The sequence below is a fragment of the Pinus tabuliformis genome, chromosome 4_2 (assembly GCF_031772625.1).
Source record: "Pinus tabuliformis cultivar Carrire ecotype Pingquan chromosome 4_2, CPIR1, whole genome shotgun sequence".
NCBI lineage: Eukaryota > Viridiplantae > Streptophyta > Pinopsida > Pinales > Pinaceae > Pinus > Pinus tabuliformis.
This window is the reverse complement of record NC_142304.1, coordinates 991,824,658-991,837,829: the sequence shown is the minus strand read 5'-3', so window position 1 is coordinate 991,837,829 and position 13,172 is coordinate 991,824,658.

The window sequence follows — 13,172 nt, the reverse complement described above, 5'->3', positions numbered from 1 at the left end:
GATCCCATTGATTTGATATATTCCTTTCCATCCTAGAATTCTACATATAACCCATTATTATTTATCATAAATATTAAAATAAAACTCTGTTAACTTATGGCACCTTTAGCACACCATTCACTTCCAACTTGCCTCCTGACTTGACCTCAAATATCATTATTCCAACCCATTTCATAGAATGTTTGGTATCAACACTAATATCCACATGTAGTTATGAGTCCCAATCAATTTTTCCATTAAAAAACTCTCGTCCCCCTGTCATATGTTGTGTGGCTTCACTATCTAGTAGCCATGCACCAACTAGTAAGATGCCCAAGGAAAGGTAGGAAAGAAATGTGAACTCAGTTTCAAACTTGTTAAAGAAAACCATGGTGAGCACCAAATATCTGAATGATAAACCTTGAATTTTATTCATTATTCACATGATATACATATTTATACAAGTCTAGTGACCCTTGGTTTCATATTCCAAGTGGTCTCTTGGACTCCCTTTGACTTTTCAACTTCCACACCAACCCTTGGAGGATTAGGTGTCCAACATTCCACCCCTTAATTTGAAGGGGTATGTATGAAGCTCGTAGATGTCCATCACTGCCCCCCCTGTTAGATATAAGGTGAGAAGATGGATAAAACTCAATTGCAAGACCTTTTAATATGCTAGAAGACATTCTGACATATGATTGAAATATCTTCTTGGATGTTGAAGCCCATTGCTAAGAAGTGATCCATCCAAGATGAATCTTTTTCCTTGCAGGAGGTTTGCTTTTGAAGAATTTGTGTGAATAATGAGTGGTTTTATGAAAGTTATCACATGGATGAATATAAAAACAATTATCTTTCATATGGCCAACTTAGTCATAATGTTGGAATTTAAAATTGTGTCATTGTTGTTGTGGAAGAGGAGCAGGATCTGGAACAGCTGAAAGTGAACTGTCATGAAGAAATCCTTCACTCTGAAATTTAATGGGCTTTGAGTAATAGAGAATATTAAAGGATTCATCCTTATCATATCCAAGAACATTTCTATGATTTTTGTTGGTAATCTCTTCCTGAGGTCTGATGATTGGCTTGGGAAGTGTAGGCTGAATTTCTACTTTTGCATGCAAATCTTCTCTTGAACTAGGCACTAAATGTGAATCGGCCTCAACTTTATATTCTTGCTACTAATGGGAGTCTATCTCAATGTTATGAACATAAAAAAGTTCAGAATGATGAGTCCACTATTGTAATTCTTCTTCCTGAAGTTAAGACTCCAATTGCAAAAACTTTATATTTTCTTTTACATTTTGCAAGCAAGTTTGAATGTTTGTGAAAACGAATTTTTCAATCATAATTGTATTGTCCACACTAGAATGTATTAGAGTATTTAGTAAGTCTAATAATCCATAAAGCCTATCCATTTTATTAAAAATTCAAACGTTGTGAATGCACATATTTAACTTAAATTAGAAGCTGCTCCAGTTACAATCTAAACCAAGTCTTGGATCAAGGTTCAAATCATACAATAGTCTGCAATTGTCTTAAAAATAACTCAAAAAAATAATGTTGGCTCTCTATTATGGGTAAAGTCACCCTAGGGTCTTAGGTTGAGAACCCCAACAAAGCGGAGGGCTTACAACATAAGGAGGCATGCAAACAGGTAGTCCTAATACTTAAACTACTGAAGTAGGAAGAAGAGGTATTACCCAGAGGTCCTACGTTTGAGGTCATTCCCATAGGGTCCAAACCCTCTGTTTCTTCCAATGCTTTAGAACCCACAACTCATTCAAGAAAAGCATATACAACAATGGTAATAGAAAGCATGTTCATGATATAGGTGTTAGGTCATATAAGCATGTAAGAAAAGAAGAATTAACGTAAGATTCATAAGAAAATAATAACATATATTAATGCATTAAGACATTAAATATCAGGAAGATAATAAGACCTATTTATTGATGTAAACTAAAGAAAGTAGGAAAGAACTACAACCTGATTCATCCTCTAGCTCCAAGAAAAACTATCCTCTAGATTCGTCCTACCAGAGCCTTAGCAATCCTCCTCCATAAGTATACACAAGGATGTCATAAAGGGATGAAGGACATCTCAAGAAGGAAACAAAGGTTTCCTATGACTTGGGAGTGCAGAAGGCACAAAGATTTCTTCAGAATTGATCAGGGATGTAATCAACTATAATATCAATATCTAATCTTTTCCTCCTCATTTAGGCCTTCCCATGGAGGTCTATTTATACTTCTCCAAATTAGTTTTTTAGTTGGGAAATAGTTGGGCCATGGCTATAGTAGGTGAGTAATAGGTAAAACTCGTAAAATCCACCCGAATTTAAGGATATTATATATTTTTTAATTTTTTAACACATATACGCAGGTTGGGTATAGACTGACCCACGTGTACATGCTTTTTATATAGGGAAAAACAACGTATGGGATTTAAAACATTGTTTTTTAGAATTTGGACCAAGTCTAGAAGGGAAGGGTTGCCCTAGGCCATAACACAGAGCATCAAATCTACCAAGGGTGGTAAATGGTGCTATAACAGATTCCCCCTAATATATGAGGTCAGAAGGGGTACATGATGGCCGAAATATTAAAAGTGTATAGAAGGAATCATGCCAAGACCTGAGAGGAGTTCACCAGAATTCAGCCTGCCAAGCTAGTGGAAGAGATCAGAAAGAAAGTTATTGTCTAAGGCGGGCATACCCATTCTTAGAGATAATAAATCATGTCCGCATATCAAATACAAAAGTGGATCCAATATGTATACAAGTATAAAAGGACTGAAAATACATAGTTAATCATCTGATCATATCCATATATGTACATGTCTCAATATCACATATAAAGAACTAATCAATGGTGCTGGAGTAGAAAGCTGATCACTGAAGTCATAAAACTGATCCAAAAAGTACCAAGTTAAAGAGTGGAACAAATGGTACTAATTTCAACTTGGGTGCTAGCATATAGGATGTCACTATAAAGAACTACAACATATAAGGTGGATGGTATCACTCACAAAAAAAGAGGGACTGGAAAGTGAACCAACAAATGTTGATACAAACCCGAGGTCTTCACCGACAATCATGGTACATTTATAAACGATGGGAATAAATGATCTGAAGTCGACCATGTGAGAAATCATTTGATTACTGGTCAATGATGTATACCATTAACAAACACGAGACTACTCACTGATAATGATGATGAGAGCCAAGGTATCGAGTACAATCTAACAAGTGCGAATAAATGAGGTGAATTCAAACACTTGGAAGAATCTATCAAACAGGAGAAAATGATGTTTTCTCACTGTTGATAGTAGTTTGCCACTAATGACTACAAACCCTAAGGTACTACCAAATAGACTCTAGAACTTGTTCCCATAACAATCAGTTGAAGTCGATGGGAAAAGATCTACCGAAAGGAAGGAATTAAGGCATCCTTCATCAATCTAGTGCGAGTGTAACCTGTAGGCCAATAATGTGGAAGGAATCGGATAAAGAAATATGTAGTAACCCAATCGAAGCACATTTCTGGCGTACACAAGATGTAGCTAGTGCACAATAGAAACCCTCTGAACCAACCAACAATGAAAGCCGACACAAAGGTGAGGAATACACCAATAGGGTCAAATGGAAACCTAGGTATTGCATGAATCCCAATGTGTGATAATGAAAGCTAACATCGAACACAATGGAAAACACTTAGTCAAAGACCCATGATACTGATTGATGCTGAGCACAAGGTGACCTATCAATAATGAAAATAGGGCCAGGGTGTAGCTTTAGGTCTACTCTTAGAGCAATTTGTCGTAGTCGCTAAGAGAAAGACCTTCCAACAAGAAGTCAATGGAGACCTTCTCAAACCAACATGAGCTGAGGACCAAATAGATGATGTGATAGTGAACATGACTCTAACAACCAGGGATGGCCAACTGAAAATGAGTCAAGAGACATCGTAGAAATGCTAACTCAAGTTTACTTCCCTAGAACAAAAGCACCAATCAAATGTGACAATATGGAAGCATATGATAACTTTGTATAAGTGTGTCATGTAAGAGGCACAAAAAAACTCTCCATATGATTGGAAGAGATAACAAACCAAAGGAGTACTGACTCAATAATAAGGTTAAGGCTCTCCTAAGTAAAACTAAAGCCCATCCCAATGGAGGAAAGACTTAATTTTGAGTTCTTTGTTCAAGGGCGACACAACTGAATCTAGCTATGATCAATCATGGAAGTAATGTCCCGTTCCCACTCTTTTTGGAATATTTTTTTTTTTTCATATTTAGAAATCATGAAAAAGAATAAAAGAATGCCTATGGTACAATGGAAAGAACGAGTGTCCAAATATAGATGCACTAGTTCTTGGGAGGGGAACATTCCTATGCTCAATGCAAGGTGACGAAACTGGTCAGTGACACTCAAAGGAATGTTCTTTCCATGAGTAAGAGTGTGCCAAGTTGCAGAGGCTAAGTGATTGCAAGGTTGATTTCGTAAAAGACATGGTCAAAAGGTGGCTTAAACACGAGTCTAAGTGAAGTCGGATTAAGTCCAAAAGGTACAAATGGTCAACATGCAATGCAGTTGTACAACTCAACACAAAGGAGCCTCTAGGGCATAAAGCCTGAAAAATAGCGAAGAAGTAAGAGAATGAGTCTTCAATGCACAAGTCATGGTGGGACTAAAGAGGACTCCTGAGCCTATGCAATATAGCAACATGGGAAACATATTCTAGTGAGGACCTAACTAAGATGCCCATGTAAAGGTTGGCTCTACCATCATATCATGATTTTATAAGTTGGTGAATGAAAATGGTTTTAGAACCAAGACATGATGGGGTCGACCCTATGGAAAAAATATTGCAGTATGGAGGCTAGTATGCAAAATGCAACGGAAAATGATATTACCTAACCTATATGCTAGTGAAAAAATGATACCTACCATCACAGGTATGCAGTCATGGAATCAGAGAAATCTCTCAAAAATCTCCAAAGTATCTGGTAAAATTCACCCATACCAACACTCCAATCCAAAAAGGTCATAAAGCCCATTAAAAAAAAAAAAAAAATCCTTTAGAAAAAGTAATTTGCGTATGTCAACTTATATAAGGAATTTTTGACTCACAATTCTTCATTTGTGTTCTGAGAAATTGGGTGAAGGAGCTATGGAGAAAAAACCAAGCAAGCTTAATCCATCAAATTCATCCATTCATTCAGCCTCCAATCCTCCAGGTAACATTCTAACTAATTTTTTGATAAGTTTTATTTCTTTTTAAATGTTTTTGTCAAAAATTTGACCATGGGAATTTAGTTTGAAAATTTTTCTCTACATACATGTGGGTTGGACACATATGAATCGAGTATAGAAAAGTCCTATACGTGACCATGTGAATACCAAACCCATGTGTGCGCGAAATCAAAATTTTGAACACGGTTTTAATGATTTGAAACTCTTATTTTTTTTTGCTGAATGTCGATTACTTGGCATGAAAGAGAGCGTAGTGTGATTGATAATGAAGTAATGGAAAATCCAAATGCATTAGATGCCTTATGAGGATGTGGATTATTGAAAATTTTCAAAATTCTGAATATGAAGGCAAATACCAGGTTGCTTGAGATGTTAATCCACTACTGGGATCTAGAAGAAGATTCTTTTATTATTGACCAGATGCCTTTGAGGATTCAAATAGAGGATATCTATTTCATCACAGGTCTTCTTGGAGAGGAAAGAGGGTCAACTTAACAGGAAGAACAAGAGGTAGCCTTATTTTTGAAGACTACGTACGCATCTACTGTCCAAGAAACACCGAGAAGATTGGAACCCAGATTCCAATCAAACATGCAGAGAGTATAGCCCTGAGAATCCTTCTTTTTATCATTACTACAGTAAATGGTTCAACTTCTCTACATCAGGCCTCTCATGTTTCAATGATTCTTGTTGTGGAGTGTCTCATGACAATTTTTTATTGGTGCACACCCCTCTTAGCCAATATGAAAAAACAACTTACCTATATCCAAAAAGGTTAGAAAAATAACTTTGGATATGCAACCATCTTGTGTTTCTTCTTCTTTGAGAGAGTACCAAGGCTTTAACCCAAGGCATTATCCACCATCAGTAGCCCAAGGGATCCACAAATGGGCAGATGGGTTGATCTAATGAAACAACTAGGGGGCGGTGAGGTCCCTAGAAATACATTTGATGACGAGTTCTTCCTCTAGTGGGAACAAAAAGTCACAGTGGTCGAGGACTACCCCTATGCTGGAATGGACTTCAGAGGAGATCCACATCTAGTGTTTCTACCAGATGCAGCGTGGGGAACCATAGGTACCATTTTTTTTATTTTTTGAATTTTATTTTAAGTATAAATGAACTAAAAATATTTTTGATGCGACAAATACCTACAAATTTTTTTATCATGATACATATGTTGGACCAGTAAGACCTGAGGGTCTACCTTGACACAGGCATCACGGAAGAGATGCAGAAGGAGCTGCAGTAGAAACTAAGAGGACCCTCCATGCTGTCTAGAGAAACTTGGTGAGGTTGAATCACTAGGTACCTATGGTGGCTATAGAAGACCTTCCAGAGGAGATGCAAAGATGCGTGGTAGGAGTGCCACATGATTGTGTGTGGTTATTATGATGGGTGGCAAATGCCATCATTTTCTTCATGCTGCTCACCCTGAGTAGGACCCATAGATGGATGACCAAATATTTTATGATTAGACATAATTATGGGAATGAGCCCTAATTTTGCAGGACATTTTTTGCCCCAATTTTGTATATTATTTTGAACATAAAACCCTATCTATGTACACACGGTTTATTGTGATGATCATATATATATATACAGATGATACTTCGATTATTTTTTTATTTTTTTTTAATGTGATGGATGATTTATATGCCAATCTAATGCTTGATTAACTATAGAATCTACAAATGAATTTTATGATCGTGGAATATGAATAAATGTGATATAAACAAATGATCTCTGTAATAAATGCACTCTTAGAAATTGGCGATATAAAAAAGGATATCTCACATGATATATGTTATTTAATTGAGATACCACCAGTTGTGAATCCAAGTAAACTACTAATGAATCAATACCAAGAGATGTTGCCACAGATAGTAAATTAATGATAGCATTATATTCGGCGACATTATTTGAAGCGAGGACGATACATACGCCTCTTGAAACCAACAACCAGCCAGATGGATAAGAAATCACCCAATCCATGGAAGCAAGGTTCCGGGTGTGTCTACTAGCACCATTGACGAAGCCTAGATATATCAAATCGTCCACCAATACCTTCCAAAGAAGATCAAAAATATTGACATCCTTATGAATCCGAAAGATAGATATGCACAAATATACAATATTTACAACCAAGCAAATGCTAGGCTAAAGCCTAAGCAAAATAATTTGTATGATAGAGCCCATTTCCAGGCTTCGCTAACTCGTTTCCCTCAAAATCAATCAACTCATAAGCTCCCTTTTTCAAAAACTTTTTGACAATGAAGGGATTGCACCACATAGATTTAAAATTGCCTGGAACCAAGGCATCTTTGTCTTGGTCATAGACCAAGACAAGGCCGCCTTCAAAGAAAACTCTAGGATGGACAACCTTATCATATTGAGTTTTTACTCTCTTTTATGAGCTTCATTGATTATGGATGCATCTCGACATTGCTCATCGAGATGTTCCAAATGAACGAGGCATTCTTCAAGACTAGAAGTATCTGGAAGAAGTTCAACAACTAATTTAAGGGAAGGAATTTCACATTCCACGGGAAAAATTGATTCCGACCCATAAACTAGTTGAAAGTGATGCAGGAGAATACAGACTTAGTTAGCAATGTGAAAGTTTGTTCACATGTTGTGGCTAAACAAGTTGAATTTCATTGACCTGATTGGTCAAAAGCCAGTTTTACTGAGAGGGTTGGATCTCTCAAGAAATGAGTTGTATTTTATTATTGTAATAGTTAGAAATTGTCTTATTTTAGATTCAAAGATAAGTTGTTAGCATAGAGCTAGGAATTAGAGATTTGTTGTTAGATTTATTAAAAATAGAGATTGAGTTGTTAGACATAGTTAGAGTGATATCCGATTGATAAAAGGAAGGAAAAATGTAATGAAAGAGAGAGTGGATTAAGTGAGTGAGAGCCTAGAATTACCATGTGGATTTCTGTTGAAACAAAGGTCTTTTCATATGTTGTAATCGGGCCAAGGCCGAGACTTTGTAACTATTTTTATTGTGAATAAATGATGCTGTGTGTGTGATTAATCATCAAGCATGTGGAAATCCTTGTTATGCTTTCAGATCCTTTGTATTCGGCAGAGTGATTATTCCTTTGTTTCTTTTTTATGTTTCACGTCTAAATCACAGAATTAATAGAAGTCCGAGGCCTTTTTAAATATCATTGTTTGATGTTAATTTAATCCTAATTGTTGGATCACCCATATCGGGTCGGCGAAGTTTGTTTGCATAGTTTCGGTCCCGTGAGCATAAATCCAATTTACACTAAGATTTAGCGCAAAACACAGTCGGATCTGAAATCCAAACTTGAGCTTTTATTGATGGGAACCTATACCCTTATTGGGTCTGTAAGGCTGATCAGATCGGTGCAGTAAAGTGGAAGGAGTCTGGTCAGTGGATATTGCGATTTGCGATCGTGCGATTCAACCATGACCGTTGGATCACGATCAATCGTGGCCGTTGGATTGTGAAAGCAGTTTTGCAACAGTAAGAGAATTTTGGGCGGAGAAAAAGTGGTAACTGGTATTTCGAGGAAGACCCCCGATTCCATTCAGTGGAGGACACGTAGCAGTGAGGAGGTGAGAGAATATCGCTTTTCGAGTACTCTCTGTGTAAATTGTGGCCCTGATATCGTTGTGCACTGTTGGATCGGTGAATGCAAAGGGACAGTGGAGATTGATTCGATAAGAGTTCGGGTGAAAAGAGCGGACCTGAGAGATTTATGAATGCGGGCTCAATATTTTTGAGATCCGGCATTATGTATTGAAGCACGTTTTCATGTGTTACCCGTGTGGTTCCAACTTTATGTGTTGCTAGGTATTTAAGGATTAAACGCTAAAAGAACACTTCCGATAGGTTTTGTGTGGGCCCATAACCCACAGATCCATGTGCATTGACTTCTGATTGCAGCTTTACTGCATCATTTGTGGTATCAGAGCAGAAGTTAAGGTTGATTGCAACAAAAATTCTGCCAAGGAGAGGAGCTGGCATTGGTCGAGGAAGACCTGAAGCAAATGCATTTCTACTGGAAGAGATCTGAAGTCTGTGTACGACAATGAAAACAATTGAGACTGCTCAAAGAAGAATACCTGATGAAGGAGCTGATAGTACTAAAGAAGAATCTTATGAGGAAGAAGAAGAGGAGGAAAATGAAACAACCAGAGTTATCAAAATGTTGGCGAAAGTAGGAGGAAAAGCAAAGATGGAAATTTCTATGTATGAAGGGAGTCTCAATACATAAGAGCTAATGGATTGGATCAATTCACTGGACAAATATTTTGACTATGAAGAGGAAACTATTGACAAAAAGAAGGTGAAATTTGCAGTTACCAGATTGAAGGGTCATGCAGCTATTTGGTGGGATGAACTACAAACATCTAGAACGAGGAAAGGAAAGTCCAAGATCAAGCAATGGGAAAAAATAGTAAGTAAAATGAAAGCCAAATTTATGCCTAAAGATTATCAGTTATATATTTTTAAACAATTGCAAAATTTAAGGAAAAAAGGAAAGTCTGTTAAGGAATACACATAAGAGTTTTATAGATTGAGTATTAGAGCAGGACATGTAGATTATGACATGGAGAAGGTAGTGTTGGGTAGCATAGGGCTCGCGTAATTTTTTTGGGGTTCAAAGTCCGAAAGTTTGGGAAAAATATGGTAAAGGCTCCGTGAAGTGCATAGAGCGCGAATTGTAAATAAGTTGAGTCAAAGGGTTGTTCACCCAAGAAATAATATATAATAATAGGAAGTAAGCTGGTCCGTGGATGATAGGAAGGTATAAATAGAGCAAGGTTCTATGGGTAGAAGGCAGCTATTTGGTATGAAATCTTGGGTTTGATATGTAATGGGTTTTTGAGAAGAAAAGTGTTGAAGCATTTGTAAGTCCAAGTTGAGGGTATTGGGTAGTAGATAGAGGCTCTACAGTTGTGTGCGCAGAGGCTTGGAAGAGTTTGTAGCTGTGTGTGCGGCCCCTGCAGCTGAGTGCGCAGGACGGATCTAGATGTATTGGTGAAGAAATTGAATAAAGATAAGTTGATTTTGAAATTCTGTGTTAAATCTGAATTATTGTGGATCTGGCTAATGTATGGTTAATATAACTGTTTGATCTATGCGTGTATGCTTATAATATGAATATATGTGAATCTGTATCTATTCTAAGTGCACAAACTGGTTAATTCTGAAAAATGGTTTCTTAAAGACCATAAAAAGTAGATTGAATCTATAAAAAGTGCATTACTAAGTATTAAGGAGTATTCTGGGTCCGGATCTACGCGAAGCAGAGTGGCGCAAAGCCATGGAAAGATGCGTGAAACCTCCAGACCACATCAAGACATCCCAAGGGTGCGGAAACCTGGTTCCAGCACCCTCCCCTGCTACCTCGGGTGAGACCTCAGTCTGCGCTCCACGAGCTGTTTCCGAAAGGGCCGGTAGCTACGGGATTTTTTTGGATAAATAACTCTTCTGAACCTGGGTCAGGCCCATATAAGCCAAAAAATGGTTCTGTTGCCAGGACTGGGATCTACCTAAGGGGTGTCTGATGTAGGAACATTGGAACTCTATAGAGAAAGAATTTAAGGATCGAAGGGATCAAGAACAATAGTTCTTTAGAGTACACCGACACACAAACCAGAGGTTAGAAATGACGAGCGCAATCCAGCTACCGGTACTCAAAGGAGCAGGAAGCGGAGATCCAGAACAATTTCGGTTCGTGGTAACATCCGTATGGGATGCACATAGAATTACATATGATAATGTCAGAAAGGCTACCTTAGTTAGTGCGTTGTAGGACCGAGCACTAACATGGTATATAAAGTACTCAAGCGATCACCTGAATGCAGGGACAATGGAGATCCAGAAAAAATTGAAGAAAGAATTTAGCTGGTCAAAGTCAGAAACACAGTCGATCATAGGGTTCAAGGAAATCACGATGATGCTTGGTGAAACCCCATGGGATTTGGATCAAAGGCTGAAAAGTACCATCTGCGAGGCAAACATGACATTGTCGGATGCGCAGCACTGCGCTTGGTTTGTGGCGTCATTGACACCGCATCCGAGGATGAATTTTTCACAACAAAAGATCTCAACCCAAGCTGAAGCATTGGAGACAGAAATGAGGTTCCATGAAACTCCGTTACAGGACTCAGGGTTGGGAGTTCAACAAATCCAAGCGCAGATACAAAACCTGTGTTTAGAAATGAAGAAGTTAAAACAGGAATAGGCACCTCACCCAGAAGCTCGGGAGGAAGTATGGTGTATAAAGTGTAGAAGCCAGGGTCACGATAAAGATCACTGTCCAGTCTTTGTGAACTATGTGGCAGTGGGGGGACCAACGCCATTGTGACGAGAGGTATAGGTAGGGCCAAGCGCGTCACCCGCACTCTGGTGCACGATATGTCAAGAGGGAGGAAAGCATGCCACGGATAACTGCCATCTATTACAGAACATGAGACAACCCCCTCCCCAGCGGCTATTTTGCAACTTTTGTAGATCGATGGGCCACGAGGAATGAGATGCCGTAGTTATCAATTATTGATGGACCAGTCACTTGCCTACAGAATGTAAACTGAAGTGCGAGGTTAGGATCCAGTTGCGACGATAGTGCTCAGTGGGTTCTAGGGACGAGGACAAGGACGGGGAGGAATGGGGCCAGGAAGGGGTCATGGGTAGCTCATCTATTACAACTATAGAGGACCAGGTCAGTACGCGTGGGAATGTACCAATCTGACTAGAATATCGTGCCCTTATTGCAAACAATTCGATCACGAACTGATAGATTACCCCACACTAATAGCGTAGATTCATGAGAAAAACGTAGCACATCCTACAACGACACAAAATGTCCAGATGATGAGGTCTGAACCACGTGAAGAAGATTCCAACGTAAATATGGTGCTCAGAAGTGGCATGGTCACAGGAGAAGATAAGGGGAAACCAACTAAGGAGGATGCATGAGTTCGCAAGGAGACAAGTCTGGAAGCTAGGGAGAGCTTTTCAGAGATCTCTACCCCAGGTAGTAGGGATCAATCCGAGCTAGAAAGGGATCCCTCGATGCTGACTACCTTTTTAGAGACATGGGAAGACTGTAAGGGATTACGGTAGATATAGAAGGTGGAAGCACCCAAACAGACTTCAAGGTAATCGAAATTTTGGATGAAAGTAGCCCTTACCCTGCATTATTAGGAATAAACAGGGCCACTGACATGAATGGAATTATTAATTTAAAGAAGCAAAAAATGATCTTCGAGAAGAAGTCGCTCCGCGTAGTCATTTCTTTAGACCTGGCTGAAGGACCGCTTTACAATGAATCCATGCACGATGGAGGTAGTGATGATGAATTAGATTGTATTTATAAAATCACTACATGACATCAAGTATGGGAAAATCTGACGATGAAAGGAAGAATATTGTGGAAGCATGCATAATCATGCATCGAAGGTTCAGATGAAGAAGATGAGTGATGGCGTAACCGGTTGAATGGGGTAACCACATTAAACTGCAATATGGTGACTAAATCACTATGTTGCTTTAAAGCGCAGGATCGTGAGCTATCGATGTATGATGGGCTAACATTAGTATATGAATTCTTGATCAAATTTGAAAGCACGGTACCAGAGTCCCAGCGGTTCGATGCATTGAAATTGGAATTACACGCAATGCCTGTGCGTTGGTGGGGCACACATGAAGGAACCTTCGAAAATTGGCGCGACTGTAGGTGAATGATGCAGATAAGATTTGGGAAGCCAGAACTATGTACAACGGAGAAATATGATGGACGTGATGATCTGCACATGCACTTGACTAGATGGGTCCAAGCCTATGGAGGAGAGCCTCAACAAGAGTGGGTACACTTATTTTCTCATACCTTGGACGTCGTCCCAAGGAATTGGTATACCGAAATAAAGCTCTGAGATGGCA